The sequence below is a fragment of the Oncorhynchus kisutch genome, unplaced genomic scaffold (genome assembly GCF_002021735.2).
Source record: "Oncorhynchus kisutch isolate 150728-3 unplaced genomic scaffold, Okis_V2 scaffold1463, whole genome shotgun sequence".
Lineage (NCBI taxonomy): Eukaryota > Metazoa > Chordata > Actinopteri > Salmoniformes > Salmonidae > Oncorhynchus > Oncorhynchus kisutch.
In genome coordinates, this window is record NW_022263408.1 from 27,560 (window position 1) to 42,678 (window position 15,119).

Below are 15,119 nucleotides of genomic sequence, written 5' to 3' on the forward strand. Positions count from 1 at the left end.
ATTTAAAAATGCCTCAGATAGGACCAAAAAAGTGTCTGGAGCTATCCGTCAGGGGTAAGAGTGACAACAGGTTTCCACATGTCAAAATGGGGGAAATCTTAGAAAATGGCTTAATGGTTATTCATGAGAATCGTGGTGTGTATGTTGAGTATCATGGGATCTCACCTGAAATCTGTGGCTTGACTACAAACCTGTAACCTATGCTACTGTGGCCTATAGAGCTAGAAGGATGGATAACCAGGTGTGTAAAGGTGTGAGGTGGGATCCTATCCCAAATGGACAACTAATCCCTATGTACTTGTGGAGATCTGAGAGGATATGATTGGTATAAGAAACACGACTAAACTTCAACCTCCGGAGGGGTCAAGAAAATTCAATTCGTTGTCGGCAGGATTCGAACCTGCAGCAGGAAGATCCTAATGGATTTCTAGTCCATCGCCTTAACCACTCGGCCACGACAACAGTCTTGTCAGCAGTGAATGGGCCACCAGGCATAGCCTACAGAAAGTGATAATTTTACAACTGAAAGACAATGCAGTAACTCATTAACTCATTATAATGCAATAAAATGAATTGTTCCCCTCATTCATTATTAAGTACAGATGTTTTCTAATTTCCTTGATCTTTGGTCAGCTCCAGAAGGTTTTCATTTGAGAGTGTTTATTATAAATTGTTATTTCATCATCTTATTATTACTGCTAAGCAGCATGACTCCTGAGATGCACTAAACAACTGTCAGAAGTGGGATTTGAACCCACGCCTCCATGGGAGACTGCGACCTGAACGCAGCGCCTTAGACCGCTCGGCCATCCTGACTACAGCACAGTACCTGGGTATCGGGTTAAAGAGTATGGGGTAAAAATAGAAATAGGCACAGCAACGCAATCACCACAGAGACCGACTTGCACTTTCAATAGTCATTTGTTTTTATCAATGAAAAACTCCAGTCATTGATTTAACCTCAATATGGCCTTCAATGGAAAAGAGTAGTAAATCGTCATTGAATGAACGCTAAACTGGCCTTAGAATATGGCCATTCTGATATAAATGATAAAATTCCTCAGATAAGACCGAAAAAGTGTCTGTAAATATCAGCAATCATCAGGGTAAGAGTGACAACAGGTCCACATGGGGGAAATCTTAACAAATGGCTTAATGGGTATTTTCAACGCAATCGTGTTATTATTTATTTTTAGGGTTTAACAAGGCAGCTCACCTGTGACCTGTGGCTTGACTTTAGATGTGGCCAGTTCGATTACCCTGCAGACTTTAAGAGTGTCTTCAGAATATGGCCATTTTGACATGAATTTAAAAATGCCTCAGATAGGACCAAAAAAGTGTCTGGAGCTATCCGTCAGGGTAAGAGTGACAACAGGTTTCCACATGTCAAAATGGGGGAAATCTTAGAAAATGGCTTAATGGTTATTCATGAGAATCGTGTTGTATTGTGAGTGTATCATGGGATCTCACCTGAAATCTGTGGCTTGACTACAAACCTGTAACCTATGCTACTGTGGCCTATAGAGCTAGAAGGATGGATAACCAGGTGTGTAAAGGTGTGAGGTGGGATCCTATCCCAAATGGACAACTAATCCCTATGTACTTGTGGAGATCTGAGAGGATATGATTGGTATAAGAAACACGACTAAACTTCAACCTGGAGGGGTCAAGAAAATTCAACTTCGTTGTCGGCAGGATTCGAACCTGCGCAGGAAGATCCTAATGGATTTCTAGTCCATCGCCTTAACCACTCGGCCACGACAACAGTCTTGTCAGCAGTGAATGGGCCACCAGGCATAGCCTACAGAAAGTGATAATTTTACAACTGAAAGACAATGCAGTAACTCATTAACTCATTATAATGCAATAAAATGAATTGTTCCCCTCATTCATTATTAAGTACAGATGTTTTCTAATTTCCTTGATCTTTGGTCAGCTCCAGAAGGTTTTCATTTGAGAGTGTTTATTATAATTGTTATTTCATCATCTTATTATTACTGCTAAGCAGCATGACTCCTGAGAGGCACTAAACAACTGTCAGAAGTGGGATTTGAACGCACGCCTCCATGGGAGACTGCGACCTGAACGCAGCGCCTTAGACCGCTCGGCCATCCTGACTACAGCACAGTACCTGGGTATCGGGTTAAAGAGTATGGGGTAAAAGTAGAAATAGGCACAGCAACGCAATCACCACAGAGACCAGTAAATTTATGCACGATACCGACTTGCACTTTCAATAGTCATTTGTTTTTATCAATGAAAAACTCCAGTCATTGATTTAACCTCAATATGGCCTTCAATGGAAAAGAGTAGTAAATCGTCATTGAATGAACGCTAAACTGGCCTTAGAATATGGCCATTCTGATATAAATGATAAAATTCCTCAGATAAGACCGAAAAAGTGTCTGTAAATATCAGCAATCATCAGGGTAAGAGTGACAACAGGTCCACATGGGGGAAATCTTAACAAATGGCTTAATGGGTATTTTCAACGCAATCGTGTTATTATTTATTTTTAGGGTTTAACAAGGCAGCTCACCTGTGACCTGTGGCTTGACTTTAGATGTGGCCAGTTCGATTACCCTGCAGACTTTAAGAGTGTCTTCAGAATATGGCCATTTTGACATGAATTTAAAAATGCCTCAGATAGGACCAAAAAAGTGTCTGGAGCTATCCGTCAGGGTAAGAGTGACAACAGGTTTCCACATGTCAAAATGGGGGAAATCTTAGAAAATGGCTTAATGGTTATTCATGAGAATCGTGTTGTATTGTGAGTGTATCATGGGATCTCACCTGAAATCTGTGGCTTGACTACAAACCTGTAACCTATGCTACTGTGGCCTATAGAGCTAGAAGGATGGATAACCAGGTGTGTAAAGGTGTGAGGTGGGATCCTATCCCAAATGGACAACTAATCCCTATGTACTTGTGGAGATCTGAGAGGATATGATTGGTATAAGAAACACGACTAAACTTCAACCTGGAGGGGTCAAGAAAATTCAACTTCGTTGTCGGCAGGATTCGAACCTGCGCAGGAAGATCCTAATGGATTTCTAGTCCATCGCCTTAACCACTCGGCCACGACAACAGTCTTGTCAGCAGTGAATGGGCCACCAGGCATAGCCTACAGAAAGTGATAATTTTACAACTGAAAGACAATGCAGTAACTCATTAACTCATTATAATGCAATAAAATGAATTGTTCCACTCATTCATTATTAAGTACAGATGTTTTCTAATTTCCTTGATCTTTGGTCAGCTCCAGAAGGTTTTCATTTGAGAGTGTTTATTATAAATTGTTATTTCATCATCTTATTATTACTGCTAAGCAGCATGACTCCTGAGATGCACTAAACAACTGTCAGAAGTGGGATTTGAACGCACGCCTCCATGGGAGACTGCGACCTGAACGCAGCGCCTTAGACCGCTCGGCCATCCTGACTACAGCACAGTACCTGGGTATCGGGTTAAAGAGTATGGGGTAAAAGTAGAAATAGGCACAGCAACGCAATCACCACAGAGACCAGTAAATTTATGCACGATACCGACTTGCACTTTCAATAGTCATTTGTTTTTATCAATGAAAAACTCCAGTCATTGATTTAACCTCAATATGGCCTTCAATGGAAAAGAGTAGTAAATCGTCATTGAATGAACGCTAAACTGGCCTTAGAATATGGCCATTCTGATATAAATGATAAAATTCCTCAGATAAGACCGAAAAAGTGTCTGTAAATATCAGCAATCATCAGGGTAAGAGTGACAACAGGTCCACATGGGGGAAATCTTAACAAATGGCTTAATGGGTATTTTCAACGCAATCGTGTTATTATTTATTTTTAGGGTTTAACAAGGCAGCTCACCTGTGACCTGTGGCTTGACTTTAGATGTGGCCAGTTCGATTACCCTGCAGACTTTAAGAGTGTCTTCAGAATATGGCCATTTTGACATGAATTTAAAAATGCCTCAGATAGGACCAAAAAAGTGTCTGGAGCTATCCCTCAGGGTAAGAGTGACAACAGGTTTCCACATGTCAAAATGGGGGAAATCTTAGAAAATGGCTTAATGGTTATTCATGAGAATCGTGTTGTTTTTTTGTAGAGTGTATCATGGGATCTCACCTGAAATCTGTGGCTTGACTACAAACCTGTAACCTATGCTACTGTGGCCTATAGAGCTAGAAGGATGGATAACCAGGTGTGTAAAGGTGTGAGGTGGGATCCTATCCAAAATGGACAACTAATCCCTATGTACTTGTGGAGATCTGAGAGGATATGATTGGTATAAGAAACACGACTAAACTTCAACCTCCGGAGGGGTCAAGAAAATTCAATTTCGTTGTCGGCAGGATTCGAACCTGCGCAGGAAGATCCTAATGGATTTCTAGTCCATCGCCTTAACCACTCGGCCACGACAACATTCTTGTCAGCAGTGAATGGGCCACCAGGCATAGCCTACAGAAAGTGATAATTTTACAACTGAAAGACAATGCAGTAACTCATTAACTCATTATAATGCAATAAAATGAATTGTTCCCCTCATTCATTATTAAGTACAGATGTTTTCTAATTTCCTTTATCTTTGGTCAGCTCCAGAAGGTTTTCATTTGAGAGTGTTTATTATAAATTGTTATTTCATCATCTTATTATTACTGCTAAGCAGCATGACTCCTGAGATGCACTAAACAACTGTCAGAAGTGGGATTTGAACTCACGCCTCCATGGGAGACTGCGACCTGAACGCAGCGCCTTAGACCGCTCGGCCATCCTGACTACAGCACAGTACCTGGGTATCGGGTTAAAGAGTATGGGGTAAAAATAGAAATAGGCACAGCAACGCAATCACCACAGAGACCGACTTGCACTTTCAATAGTCATTTGTTTTTATCAATGAAAAACTCCAGTCATTGATTTAACCTCAATATGGCCTTCAATGGAAAAGAGTAGTAAATCGTCATTGAATGAACGCTAAACTGGCCTTAGAATATGGCCATTCTGATATAAATGATAAAATTCCTCAGATAAGACCGAAAAAGTGTCTGTAAATATCAGCAATCATCAGGGTAAGAGTGACAACAGGTCCACATGGGGGAAATCTTAACAAATGGCTTAATGGGTATTTTCAACGCAATCGTGTTATTATTTATTTTTAGGGTTTAACAAGGTAGCTCACCTGTGACCTGTGGCTTGACTTTAGATGTGGCCAGTTCGATTACCCTGCAGACTTTAAGAGTGTCTTCAGAATATGGCCATTTTGACATGAATTTAAAAATGCCTCAGATAGGACCAAAAAAGTGTCTGGAGCTGTCCGTCAGGGTAAGAGTGACAACAGGTTTCCACATGTCAAAATGGGGGAAATCTTAGAAAATGGCTTAATGGTTATTCATGAGAATCGTGAGTGTATCATGGGATCTCACCTGAAATCTGTGGCTTGACTACAAACCTGTAACCTATGCTACTGTGGCCTATAGAGCTAGAAGGATGGATAACCAGGTGTGTAAAGGTGTGAGGTGAGATCCTATCCCAAATGGACAACTAATCCCTATGTACTTGTGGAGATCTGAGAGGATATGATTGGTATAAGAAACACAACTAAACTTCAACCTGGAGGGGTCAAGAAAATTCAACTTCGTTGTCGGCAGGATTCGAACCTGCACAGGAAGATCCTAATGGATTTCTAGTCCATCGCCTTAACCACTCGGCCACGACAACAGTCTTGTCAGCAGTGAATGGGCCACCAGGCATATCCTACAGAAAGTGATAATTTTACAACTGAAAGACAATGCAGTAACTCATTAACTCATTATAATGCAATAAAATGAATTGTTCCACTCATTCATTATTAAGTACAGATGTTTTCTAATTTCCTTGATCTTTGGTCAGCTCCAGAAGGTTTTCATTTGAGAGTGTTTATTATAAATTGTTATTTCATCATCTTATTATTACTGCTAAGCAGCATGACTCCTGAGATGCACTAAACAACTGTCAAAAGTGGGATTTGAACGCACGCCTCCATGGGAGACTGCGACCTGAACGCAGCGCCTTAGACCGCTCGGCCATCCTGACTACAGCACAGTACCTGGGTATCGGGTTAAAGAGTATGGGGTAAAAATAGAAATAGGCACAGCAACGCAATCACCACAGAGACCGACTTGCACTTTCAATAGTCATTTGTTTTTATCAATGAAAAACTCCAGTCATTGATTTAACCTCAATATGGCCTTCAATGGAAAAGAGTAGTAAATCGTCATTGAATGAACGCTAAACTGGCCTTAGAATATGGCCATTCTGATATAAATGATAAAATTCCTCAGATAAGACCGAAAAAGTGTCTGTAAATATCAGCAATCATCAGGGTAAGAGTGACAACAGGTCCACATGGGGGAAATCTTAACAAATGGCTTAATGGGTATTTTCAACGCAATCGTGTTATTATTTATTTTTAGGGTTTAACAAGGCAGCTCACCTGTGACCTGTGGCTTGACTTTAGATGTGGCCAGTTCGATTACCCTGCAGACTTTAAGAGTGTCTTCAGAATATGGCCATTTTGACATGAATTAAAAAATGCCTCAGATAGGACCAAAAAAGTGTCTGGAGCTATCCGTCAGGGTAAGAGTGACAACAGGTTTCCACATGTCAAAATGGGGGAAATCTTAGAAAATGGCTTAATGGTTATTCATGAGAATCGTGTTGTTGTATTGTTGAGTGTATCATGGGATCTCACCTGAAATCTGTGGCTTGACTACAAACCTGTAACCTATGCTACTGTGGCCTATAGAGCTAGAAGGATGGATAACCAGGTGTGTAAAGGTGTGAGGTGGGATCCTATCCCAAATGGACAACTAATCCCTATGTACTTGTGGAGATCTGAGAGGATATGATTGGTATAAGAAACACGACTAAACTTCAACCTGGAGGGGTCAAGAAAATTCAACTTCGTTGTCGGCAGGATTCGAACCTGCGCAGGAAGATCCTAATGGATTTCTAGTCCATCGCCTTAACCACTCGGCCACGACAACAGTCTTGTCAGCAGTGAATGGGCCACCAGGCATAGCCTACAGAAAGTGATAATTTTACAACTGAAAGACAATGCAGTAACTCATTAACTCATTATAATGCAATAAATGAATTGTTCCCCTCATTCATTATTAAGTACAGATGTTTTCTAATTTCCTTGATCTTCGGTCAGCTCCAGAAGGTTTTCATTTGAGAGTGTTTATTATTAATTGTTATTTCATCATCTTATTATTACTGCTAAGCAGCATGACTCCTGAGAGGCACTAAACAACTGTCAGAAGTGGGATTTGAACGCACGCCTCCATGGGAGACTGCGACCTGAACGCAGCGCCTTAGACCGCTCGGCCATCCTGACTACAGCACAGTACCTGGGTATCGGGTTAAAGAGTATGGGGTAAAAGTAGAAATAGGCACAGCAACGCAATCACCACAGAGACCAGTAAATTTATGCACGATACCGACTTGCACTTTCAATAGTCATTTGTTTTTATCAATGAAAAACTCCAGTCATTGATTTAACCTCAATATGGCCTTCAATGGAAAAGAGTAGTAAATCGTCATTGAATGAACGCTAAACTGGCCTTAGAATATGGCCATTCTGATATAAATGATAAAATTCCTCAGATAAGACCGAAAAAGTGTCTGTAAATATCAGCAATCATCAGGGTAAGAGTGACAACAGGTCCACATGGGGGAAATCTTAACAAATGGCTTAATGGGTATTTTCAACGCAATCGTGTTATTATTTATTTTTAGGGTTTAACAAGGCAGCTCACCTGTGACCTGTGGCTTGACTTTAGATGTGGCCAGTTCGATTACCCTGCAGACTTTAAGAGTGTCTTCAGAATATGGCCATTTTGACATGAATTAAAAAATGCCTCAGATAGGACCAAAAAAGTGTCTGGAGCTATCCGTCAGGGTAAGAGTGACAACAGGTTTCCACATGTCAAAATGGGGGAAATCTTAGAAAATGGCTTAATGGTTATTCATGAGAATCGTGTTGTTGTATTGTTGAGTGTATCATGGGATCTCACCTGAAATCTGTGGCTTGACTACAAACCTGTAACCTATGCTACTGTGGCCTATAGAGCTAGAAGGATGGATAACCAGGTGTGTAAAGGTGTGAGGTGGGATCCTATCCCAAATGGACAACTAATCCCTATGTACTTGTGGAGATCTGAGAGGATATGATTGGTATAAGAAACACGACTAAACTTCAACCTGGAGGGGTCAAGAAAATTCAACTTCGTTGTCGGCAGGATTCGAACCTGCGCAGGAAGATCCTAATGGATTTCTAGTCCATCGCCTTAACCACTCGGCCACGACAACAGTCTTGTCAGCAGTGAATGGGCCACCAGGCATAGCCTACAGAAAGTGATAATTTTACAACTGAAAGACAATGCAGTAACTCATTAACTCATTATAATGCAATAAATGAATTGTTCCCCTCATTCATTATTAAGTACAGATGTTTTCTAATTTCCTTGATCTTCGGTCAGCTCCAGAAGGTTTTCATTTGAGAGTGTTTATTATAAATTGTTATTTCATCATCTTATTATTACTGCTAAGCAGCATGACTCCTGAGAGGCACTAAACAACTGTCAGAAGTGGGATTTGAACCCACGCCTCCATGGGAGACTGCGACCTGAACGCAGCGCCTTAGACCGCTCGGACATCCTGACTACAGCACAGTACCTGGGTATCGGGTTAAAGAGTATGGGGTAAAAGTAGAAATAGGCACAGCAACGCAATCACCACAGAGACCAGTAAATTTATGCACGATACCGACTTGCACTTTCAATAGTCATTTGTTTTTATCAATGAAAAACTCCAGTCATTGATTTAACCTCAATATGGCCTTCAATGGAAAAGAGTAGTAAATCGTCATTGAATGAACGCTAAACTGGCCTTAGAATATGGCCATTCTGATATAAATGATAAAATTCCTCAGATAAGACCGAAAAAGTGTCTGTAAATATCAGCAATCATCAGGGTAAGAGTGACAACAGGTCCACATGGGGGAAATCTTAACAAATGGCTTAATGGGTATTTTCAACGCAATCGTGTTATTATTTATTTTTAGGGTTTAACAAGGCAGCTCACCTGTGACCTGTGGCTTGACTTTAGATGTGGCCAGTTCGATTACCCTGCAGACTTTAAGAGTGTCTTCAGAATATGGCCATTTTGACATGAATTTAAAAATGCCTCAGATAGGACCAAAAAAGTGTCTGGAGCTATCCCTCAGGGTAAGAGTGACAACAGGTTTCCACATGTCAAAATGGGGGAAATCTTAGAAAATGGCTTAATGGTTATTCATGAGAATCGTGTTGTTTTTTTGTAGAGTGTATCATGGGATCTCACCTGAAATCTGTGGCTTGACTACAAACCTGTAACCTATGCTACTGTGGCCTATAGAGCTAGAAGGATGGATAACCAGGTGTGTAAAGGTGTGATGTGGGATCCTATCCCAAATGGACAACTAATCCCTATGTACTTGTGGAGATCTGAGAGGATATGATTGGTATAAGAAACACGACTAAACTTCAACCTCCGGAGGGGTCAAGAAAATTCAATTTCGTTGTCGGCAGGATTCGAACCTGCGCAGGAAGATCCTAATGGATTTCTAGTCCATCGCCTTAACCACTCGGCCACGACAACAGTCTTGTCAGCAGTGAATGGGCCACCAGGCATAGCCTACAGAAAGTGATAATTTTACAACTGAAAGACAATGCAGTAACTCATTAACTCATTATAATGCAATAAAATGAATTGTTCCCCTCATTCATTATTAAGTACAGATGTTTTCTAATTTCCTTGATCTTTGGTCAGCTCCAGAAGGTTTTCATTTGAGAGTGTTTATTATAAATTGTTATTTCATCATCTTATTATTACTGCTAAGCAGCATGACTCCTGAGATGCACTAAACAACTGTCAGAAGTGGGATTTGAACCCACGCCTCCATGGGAGACTGCGACCTGAACGCAGCGCCTTAGACCGCTCGGCCATCCTGACTACAGCACAGTACCTGGGTATCGGGTTAAAGAGTATGGGGTAAAAATAGAAATAGGCACAGCAACGCAATCACCACAGAGACCGACTTGCACTTTCAATAGTCATTTGTTTTTATCAATGAAAAACTCCAGTCATTGATTTAACCTCAATATGGCCTTCAATGGAAAAGAGTAGTAAATCGTCATTGAATGAACGCTAAACTGGCCTTAGAATATGGCCATTCTGATATAAATGATAAAATTCCTCAGATAAGACCGAAAAAGTGTCTGTAAATATCAGCAATCATCAGGGTAAGAGTGACAACAGGTCCACATGGGGGAAATCTTAACAAATGGCTTAATGGGTATTTTCAACGCAATCGTGTTATTATTTATTTTTAGGGTTTAACAAGGTAGCTCACCTGTGACCTGTGGCTTGACTTTAGATGTGGCCAGTTCGATTACCCTGCAGACTTTAAGAGTGTCTTCAGAATATGGCCATTTTGACATGAATTTAAAAATGCCTCAGATAGGACCAAAAAAGTGTCTGGAGCTGTCCGTCAGGGTAAGAGTGACAACAGGTTTCCACATGTCAAAATGGGGGAAATCTTAGAAAATGGCTTAATGGTTATTCATGAGAATCGTGAGAATCGTGAGTGTATCATGGGATCTCACCTGAAATCTGTGGCTTGACTACAAACCTGTAACCTATGCTACTGTGGCCTATAGAGCTAGAAGGATGGATAACCAGGTGTGTAAAGGTGTGAGGTGAGATCCTATCCCAAATGGACAACTAATCCCTATGTACTTGTGGAGATCTGAGAGGATATGATTGGTATAAGAAACACAACTAAACTTCAACCTGGAGGGGTCAAGAAAATTCAACTTCGTTGTCGGCAGGATTCGAACCTGCGCAGGATTCGAACCTGCGCAGGAAGATCCTAATGGATTTCTAGTCCATCGCCTTAACCACTCGGCCACGACAACAGTCTTGTCAGCAGTGAATGGGCCACCAGGCATAGCCTAGAGAAAGTGATAATTTTACAACTGAAAGACAATGCAGTAACTCATTAACTCATTATAATGCAATAAAATGAATTGTTCCACTCATTCATTATTAAGTACAGATGTTTTCTAATTTCCTTGATCTTTGGTCAGCTCCAGAAGGTTTTCATTTGAGAGTGTTTATTATAAATTGTTATTTCATCATCTTATTATTACTGCTAAGCAGCATGACTCCTGAGATGCACTAAACAACTGTCAAAAGTGGGATTTGAACGCACGCCTCCATGGGAGACTGCGACCTGAACGCAGCGCCTTAGACCGCTCGGCCATCCTGACTACAGCACAGTACCTGGGTATCGGGTTAAAGAGTATGGGGTAAAAATAGAAATAGGCACAGCAACGCAATCACCACAGAGACCGACTTGCACTTTCAATAGTCATTTGTTTTTATCAATGAAAAACTCCAGTCATTGATTTAACCTCAATATGGCCTTCAATGGAAAAGAGTAGTAAATCGTCATTGAATGAACGCTAAACTGGCCTTAGAATATGGCCATTCTGATATAAATGATAAAATTCCTCAGATAAGACCGAAAAAGTGTCTGTAAATATCAGCAATCATCAGGGTAAGAGTGACAACAGGTCCACATGGGGGAAATCTTAACAAATGGCTTAATGGGTATTTTCAACGCAATCGTGTTATTATTTATTTTTAGGGTTTAACAAGGCAGCTCACCTGTGACCTGTGGCTTGACTTTAGATGTGGCCAGTTCGATTACCCTGCAGACTTTAAGAGTGTCTTCAGAATATGGCCATTTTGACATGAATTAAAAAATGCCTCAGATAGGATCAAAAAAGTGTCTGGAGCTATCCGTCAGGGTAAGAGTGACAACAGGTTTCCACATGTCAAAATGGGGGAAATCTTAGAAAATGGCTTAATGGTTATTCATGAGAATCGTGTTGTTGTATTGTTGAGTGTATCATGGGATCTCACCTGAAATCTGTGGCTTGACTACAAACCTGTAACCTATGCTACTGTGGCCTATAGAGCTAGAAGGATGGATAACCAGGTGTGTAAAGGTGTGAGGTGGGATCCTATCCCAAATGGACAACTAATCCCTATGTACTTGTGGAGATCTGAGAGGATATGATTGGTATAAGAAACACGACTAAACTTCAACCTGGAGGGGTCAAGAAAATTCAACTTCGTTGTCGGCAGGATTCGAACCTGCGCAGGAAGATCCTAATGGATTTCTAGTCCATCGCCTTAACCACTCGGCCACGACAACAGTCTTGTCAGCAGTGAATGGGCCACCAGGCATAGCCTACAGAAAGTGATAATTTTACAACTGAAAGACAATGCAGTAACTCATTAACTCATTATAATGCAATGAAATGAATTGTTCCCCTCATTCATTATTAAGTACAGATGTTTTCTAATTTCCTTGATCTTTGGTCAACTCCAGAAGGTTTTCATTTGAGAGTGTTTATTATAAATTGTTATTTCATCATCTTATTATTACTGCTAAGCAGCATGACTCCTGAGAGGCACTAAACAACTGTCAGAAGTGGGATTTGAACCTACGCCTCCATGGGAGACTGCGACCTGAACGCAGCGCCTTAGACCGCTCGGCCATCCTGACTACAGCACAGTACCTGGGTATCGGGTTAAAGAGTATGGGGTAAAAGTAGAACTAGGCACAGCAACGCAATCACCACAGAGACCAGTAAATTTATGCACGATACCGACTTGCACTTTCAATAGTCATTTGTTTTTATCAATGAAAAACTCCAGTCATTGATTTAACCTCAATATGGCCTTCAATGGAAAAGAGTAGTAAATCGTCATTGAATGAACGCTAAACTGGCCTTAGAATATGGCCATTCTGATATAAATGATAAAATTCCTCAGATAAGACCGAAAAAGTGTCTGTAAATATCAGCAATCATCAGGGTAAGAGTGACAACAGGTCCACATGGGGGAAATCTTAACAAATGGCTTAATGGGTATTTTCAACGCAATCGTGTTATTATTTATTTTTAGGGTTTAACAAGGCAGCTCACCTGTGACCTGTGGCTTGACTTTAGATGTGGCCAGTTCGATTACCCTGCAGACTTTAAGAGTGTCTTCAGAATATGGCCATTTTGACATGAATTTAAAAATGCCTCAGATAGGACCAAAAAAGTGTCTGGAGCTATCCCTCAGGGTAAGAGTGACAACAGGTTTCCACATGTCAAAATGGGGGAAATCTTAGAAAATGGCTTAATGGTTATTCATGAGAATCGTGTTGTTGTATTGTTGAGTGTATCATGGGATCTCACCTGAAATCTGTGGCTTGACTACAAACCTGTAACCTATGCTACTGTGGCCTATAGAGCTAGAAGGATGGATAACCAGGTGTGTAAAGGTGTGAGGTGGGATAGATGGCCTGCAGTCCTATCCCAAATGGACAACTAATCCCTATGTACTTGTGGAGATCTGAGACGATGTGATTGGTATAAGAAACACGACTAAACTTCCACCTTTTACCCAAAACAACTAATGACATGTAAAACCAACTCAGAAATCCCTAACAAATGGATTCTTGATAAAAAAATATCCTAGACTATATCCAGTACAAGTCAGCTACTCAGTAAACATAGTCTATGTGACTCGTAAATGTTTGTTTTTTTACCTCAGCTAGCATCAAGCTAACATATACTCCCACTCAATGTAAATCACGTTCTTCTCTCACTCAGTTCGACACAAAGCCAAAACAAAACCTTTCCTAACGTGATAATATCTTGACAAAGTTGTTAAATAGCATGTTATTACATATTGTGTATATATTTGAACGTTTGAAGTGCTGTTACATACCTGTAATAGTAAAAGAACTGACACAGTTTACCTCTGTAAAGTTCTGGTCCTTATTCTGCAGATGGTGAGCACTTGACCAGAACTTAATGTTTCTCCTGCTACAACAGTGCAACAGCGCCATCTATTGGCCCGATGGACTGCTGACGATAAAGTATGTAGAAAATCCCATTAAGATTCATTAAGACAAATACAGAAACAATTAGGGGGGATAAATAATAAATGGGTGTCTGTTTTTAGTTACTTTGTTTTCAACCCATTACACATGCACAATCATACATGTGCATTTAAAGCATTATTAAGAACCTTGAGTGTGGAACTGCAGGGTGTTTACGCAAAAAACACATGAATTTCACATGTGAACACGGGAAGTGTTCCAAAAACATGTTTTAATGTAATCTTATGTGAAGATAATGTGATAACATGTAAAGCAACATGTGATTACATTAAACGACACATGTGAAAATGTGATCACGTTGTGTTCCAAAACATGTTTTCACATGATTTCACATAAAATGTCAGTTGAAATCATGTGGTTTTTCTGTAAGGGCAGGAATATAAGATGCATTTTGATGTTATGTTTGATGTTACACGATCTTGAAAATGTAATGTTCTTTGAGGTTCTTCCATGTATTTTCCATTTTACTTTCCCTCAGTCCTTTTCACTTTCCTTGTCAAAACAAGCTCTGTCCCCATCAAGACTTATTCAGCTTCTGATGGATTTTAAACCATTCAACAAATAGTTTTATAATGAAGAGTAGACCCAAGTAAACACCCTGGAGTCTTTACACACACATTGAAAGGCAAATATCTCCAATTTGGACTCATCAGACCAAAGGACAGATTTCCACCAGTCTAAGGTCCTTTGCTCGTGTTTCTTGGTCCAAGCAAGTCTCTTCTTATTATTGGAGTCCGTCCTTTAGTAGTGGTTTCAATGGAGCAATTCGACCATGAAGTCCTGATTCACGCAGTCTCCTCTGAACAGTGCATGTTGAGATGTGTGTGTTTCTTGAACTCTGTGAAGAATGTATTTGGGCTCCAATCTGAGGTGCAGTTCAGTCTACTGAACTTATCCTCTGCAGCAAAGGTAACTCTGGGTCTTCCTCATGAGAGCCAGTTTCATCATAGCGGTTCATGGTTTTTGCGACTGCACTAGAAGAATCTTTCAAAGTTCTTGAAATATTCCGTATTGACTCACCTTCATGACTTAAGTAACAATGTTGTTTCTCTTTGCTTATTTGAGCGGTTCTTGGC

General features: G+C 40.5%; 20 non-coding genes across 20 annotated transcripts; all 20 read right to left on the reverse strand.

Annotated features, from left to right (window-relative positions):
• Window positions 1–379: 379 nt before the first annotated feature.
• On the reverse strand, window positions 380–462 carry trnas-aga (transfer RNA serine (anticodon AGA)). The gene has a single exon. It is a non-coding gene; the product is annotated as a tRNA-Ser (tRNA).
• Window positions 463–733: 271 nt separating this feature from the next.
• trnal-cag (transfer RNA leucine (anticodon CAG)) lies at window positions 734–816 on the reverse strand. Its single transcript has one exon. It is a non-coding gene; the product is annotated as a tRNA-Leu (tRNA).
• Window positions 817–1,683: 867 nt separating this feature from the next.
• On the reverse strand, window positions 1,684–1,765 carry trnas-aga (transfer RNA serine (anticodon AGA)). The gene has a single exon. It is a non-coding gene; the product is annotated as a tRNA-Ser (tRNA).
• Window positions 1,766–2,035: 270 nt separating this feature from the next.
• On the reverse strand, window positions 2,036–2,118 carry trnal-cag (transfer RNA leucine (anticodon CAG)). Its single transcript has one exon. It is a non-coding gene; the product is annotated as a tRNA-Leu (tRNA).
• Window positions 2,119–3,006: 888 nt separating this feature from the next.
• On the reverse strand, window positions 3,007–3,088 carry trnas-aga (transfer RNA serine (anticodon AGA)). Its single transcript has one exon. It is a non-coding gene; the product is annotated as a tRNA-Ser (tRNA).
• A 271-nt stretch (window positions 3,089–3,359) lies between these two features.
• trnal-cag (transfer RNA leucine (anticodon CAG)) lies at window positions 3,360–3,442 on the reverse strand. The gene has a single exon. It is a non-coding gene; the product is annotated as a tRNA-Leu (tRNA).
• An 894-nt stretch (window positions 3,443–4,336) lies between these two features.
• trnas-aga (transfer RNA serine (anticodon AGA)) lies at window positions 4,337–4,418 on the reverse strand. Its single transcript has one exon. It is a non-coding gene; the product is annotated as a tRNA-Ser (tRNA).
• A 271-nt stretch (window positions 4,419–4,689) lies between these two features.
• trnal-cag (transfer RNA leucine (anticodon CAG)) lies at window positions 4,690–4,772 on the reverse strand. Its single transcript has one exon. It is a non-coding gene; the product is annotated as a tRNA-Leu (tRNA).
• Window positions 4,773–5,629: 857 nt separating this feature from the next.
• Window positions 5,630–5,711, reverse strand: trnas-aga (transfer RNA serine (anticodon AGA)). Its single transcript has one exon. It is a non-coding gene; the product is annotated as a tRNA-Ser (tRNA).
• Window positions 5,712–5,982: 271 nt separating this feature from the next.
• Window positions 5,983–6,065, reverse strand: trnal-cag (transfer RNA leucine (anticodon CAG)). The gene has a single exon. It is a non-coding gene; the product is annotated as a tRNA-Leu (tRNA).
• Window positions 6,066–6,936: 871 nt separating this feature from the next.
• Window positions 6,937–7,018, reverse strand: trnas-aga (transfer RNA serine (anticodon AGA)). The gene has a single exon. It is a non-coding gene; the product is annotated as a tRNA-Ser (tRNA).
• Window positions 7,019–7,288: 270 nt separating this feature from the next.
• On the reverse strand, window positions 7,289–7,371 carry trnal-cag (transfer RNA leucine (anticodon CAG)). Its single transcript has one exon. It is a non-coding gene; the product is annotated as a tRNA-Leu (tRNA).
• An 892-nt stretch (window positions 7,372–8,263) lies between these two features.
• trnas-aga (transfer RNA serine (anticodon AGA)) lies at window positions 8,264–8,345 on the reverse strand. The gene has a single exon. It is a non-coding gene; the product is annotated as a tRNA-Ser (tRNA).
• Window positions 8,346–8,615: 270 nt separating this feature from the next.
• Window positions 8,616–8,698, reverse strand: trnal-cag (transfer RNA leucine (anticodon CAG)). Its single transcript has one exon. It is a non-coding gene; the product is annotated as a tRNA-Leu (tRNA).
• An 894-nt stretch (window positions 8,699–9,592) lies between these two features.
• trnas-aga (transfer RNA serine (anticodon AGA)) lies at window positions 9,593–9,674 on the reverse strand. Its single transcript has one exon. It is a non-coding gene; the product is annotated as a tRNA-Ser (tRNA).
• Window positions 9,675–9,945: 271 nt separating this feature from the next.
• On the reverse strand, window positions 9,946–10,028 carry trnal-cag (transfer RNA leucine (anticodon CAG)). Its single transcript has one exon. It is a non-coding gene; the product is annotated as a tRNA-Leu (tRNA).
• An 866-nt stretch (window positions 10,029–10,894) lies between these two features.
• trnas-aga (transfer RNA serine (anticodon AGA)) lies at window positions 10,895–10,993 on the reverse strand. Its single transcript has one exon. It is a non-coding gene; the product is annotated as a tRNA-Ser (tRNA).
• A 271-nt stretch (window positions 10,994–11,264) lies between these two features.
• trnal-cag (transfer RNA leucine (anticodon CAG)) lies at window positions 11,265–11,347 on the reverse strand. Its single transcript has one exon. It is a non-coding gene; the product is annotated as a tRNA-Leu (tRNA).
• An 871-nt stretch (window positions 11,348–12,218) lies between these two features.
• On the reverse strand, window positions 12,219–12,300 carry trnas-aga (transfer RNA serine (anticodon AGA)). The gene has a single exon. It is a non-coding gene; the product is annotated as a tRNA-Ser (tRNA).
• A 271-nt stretch (window positions 12,301–12,571) lies between these two features.
• On the reverse strand, window positions 12,572–12,654 carry trnal-cag (transfer RNA leucine (anticodon CAG)). The gene has a single exon. It is a non-coding gene; the product is annotated as a tRNA-Leu (tRNA).
• Window positions 12,655–15,119: the final 2,465 nt, after the last annotated feature.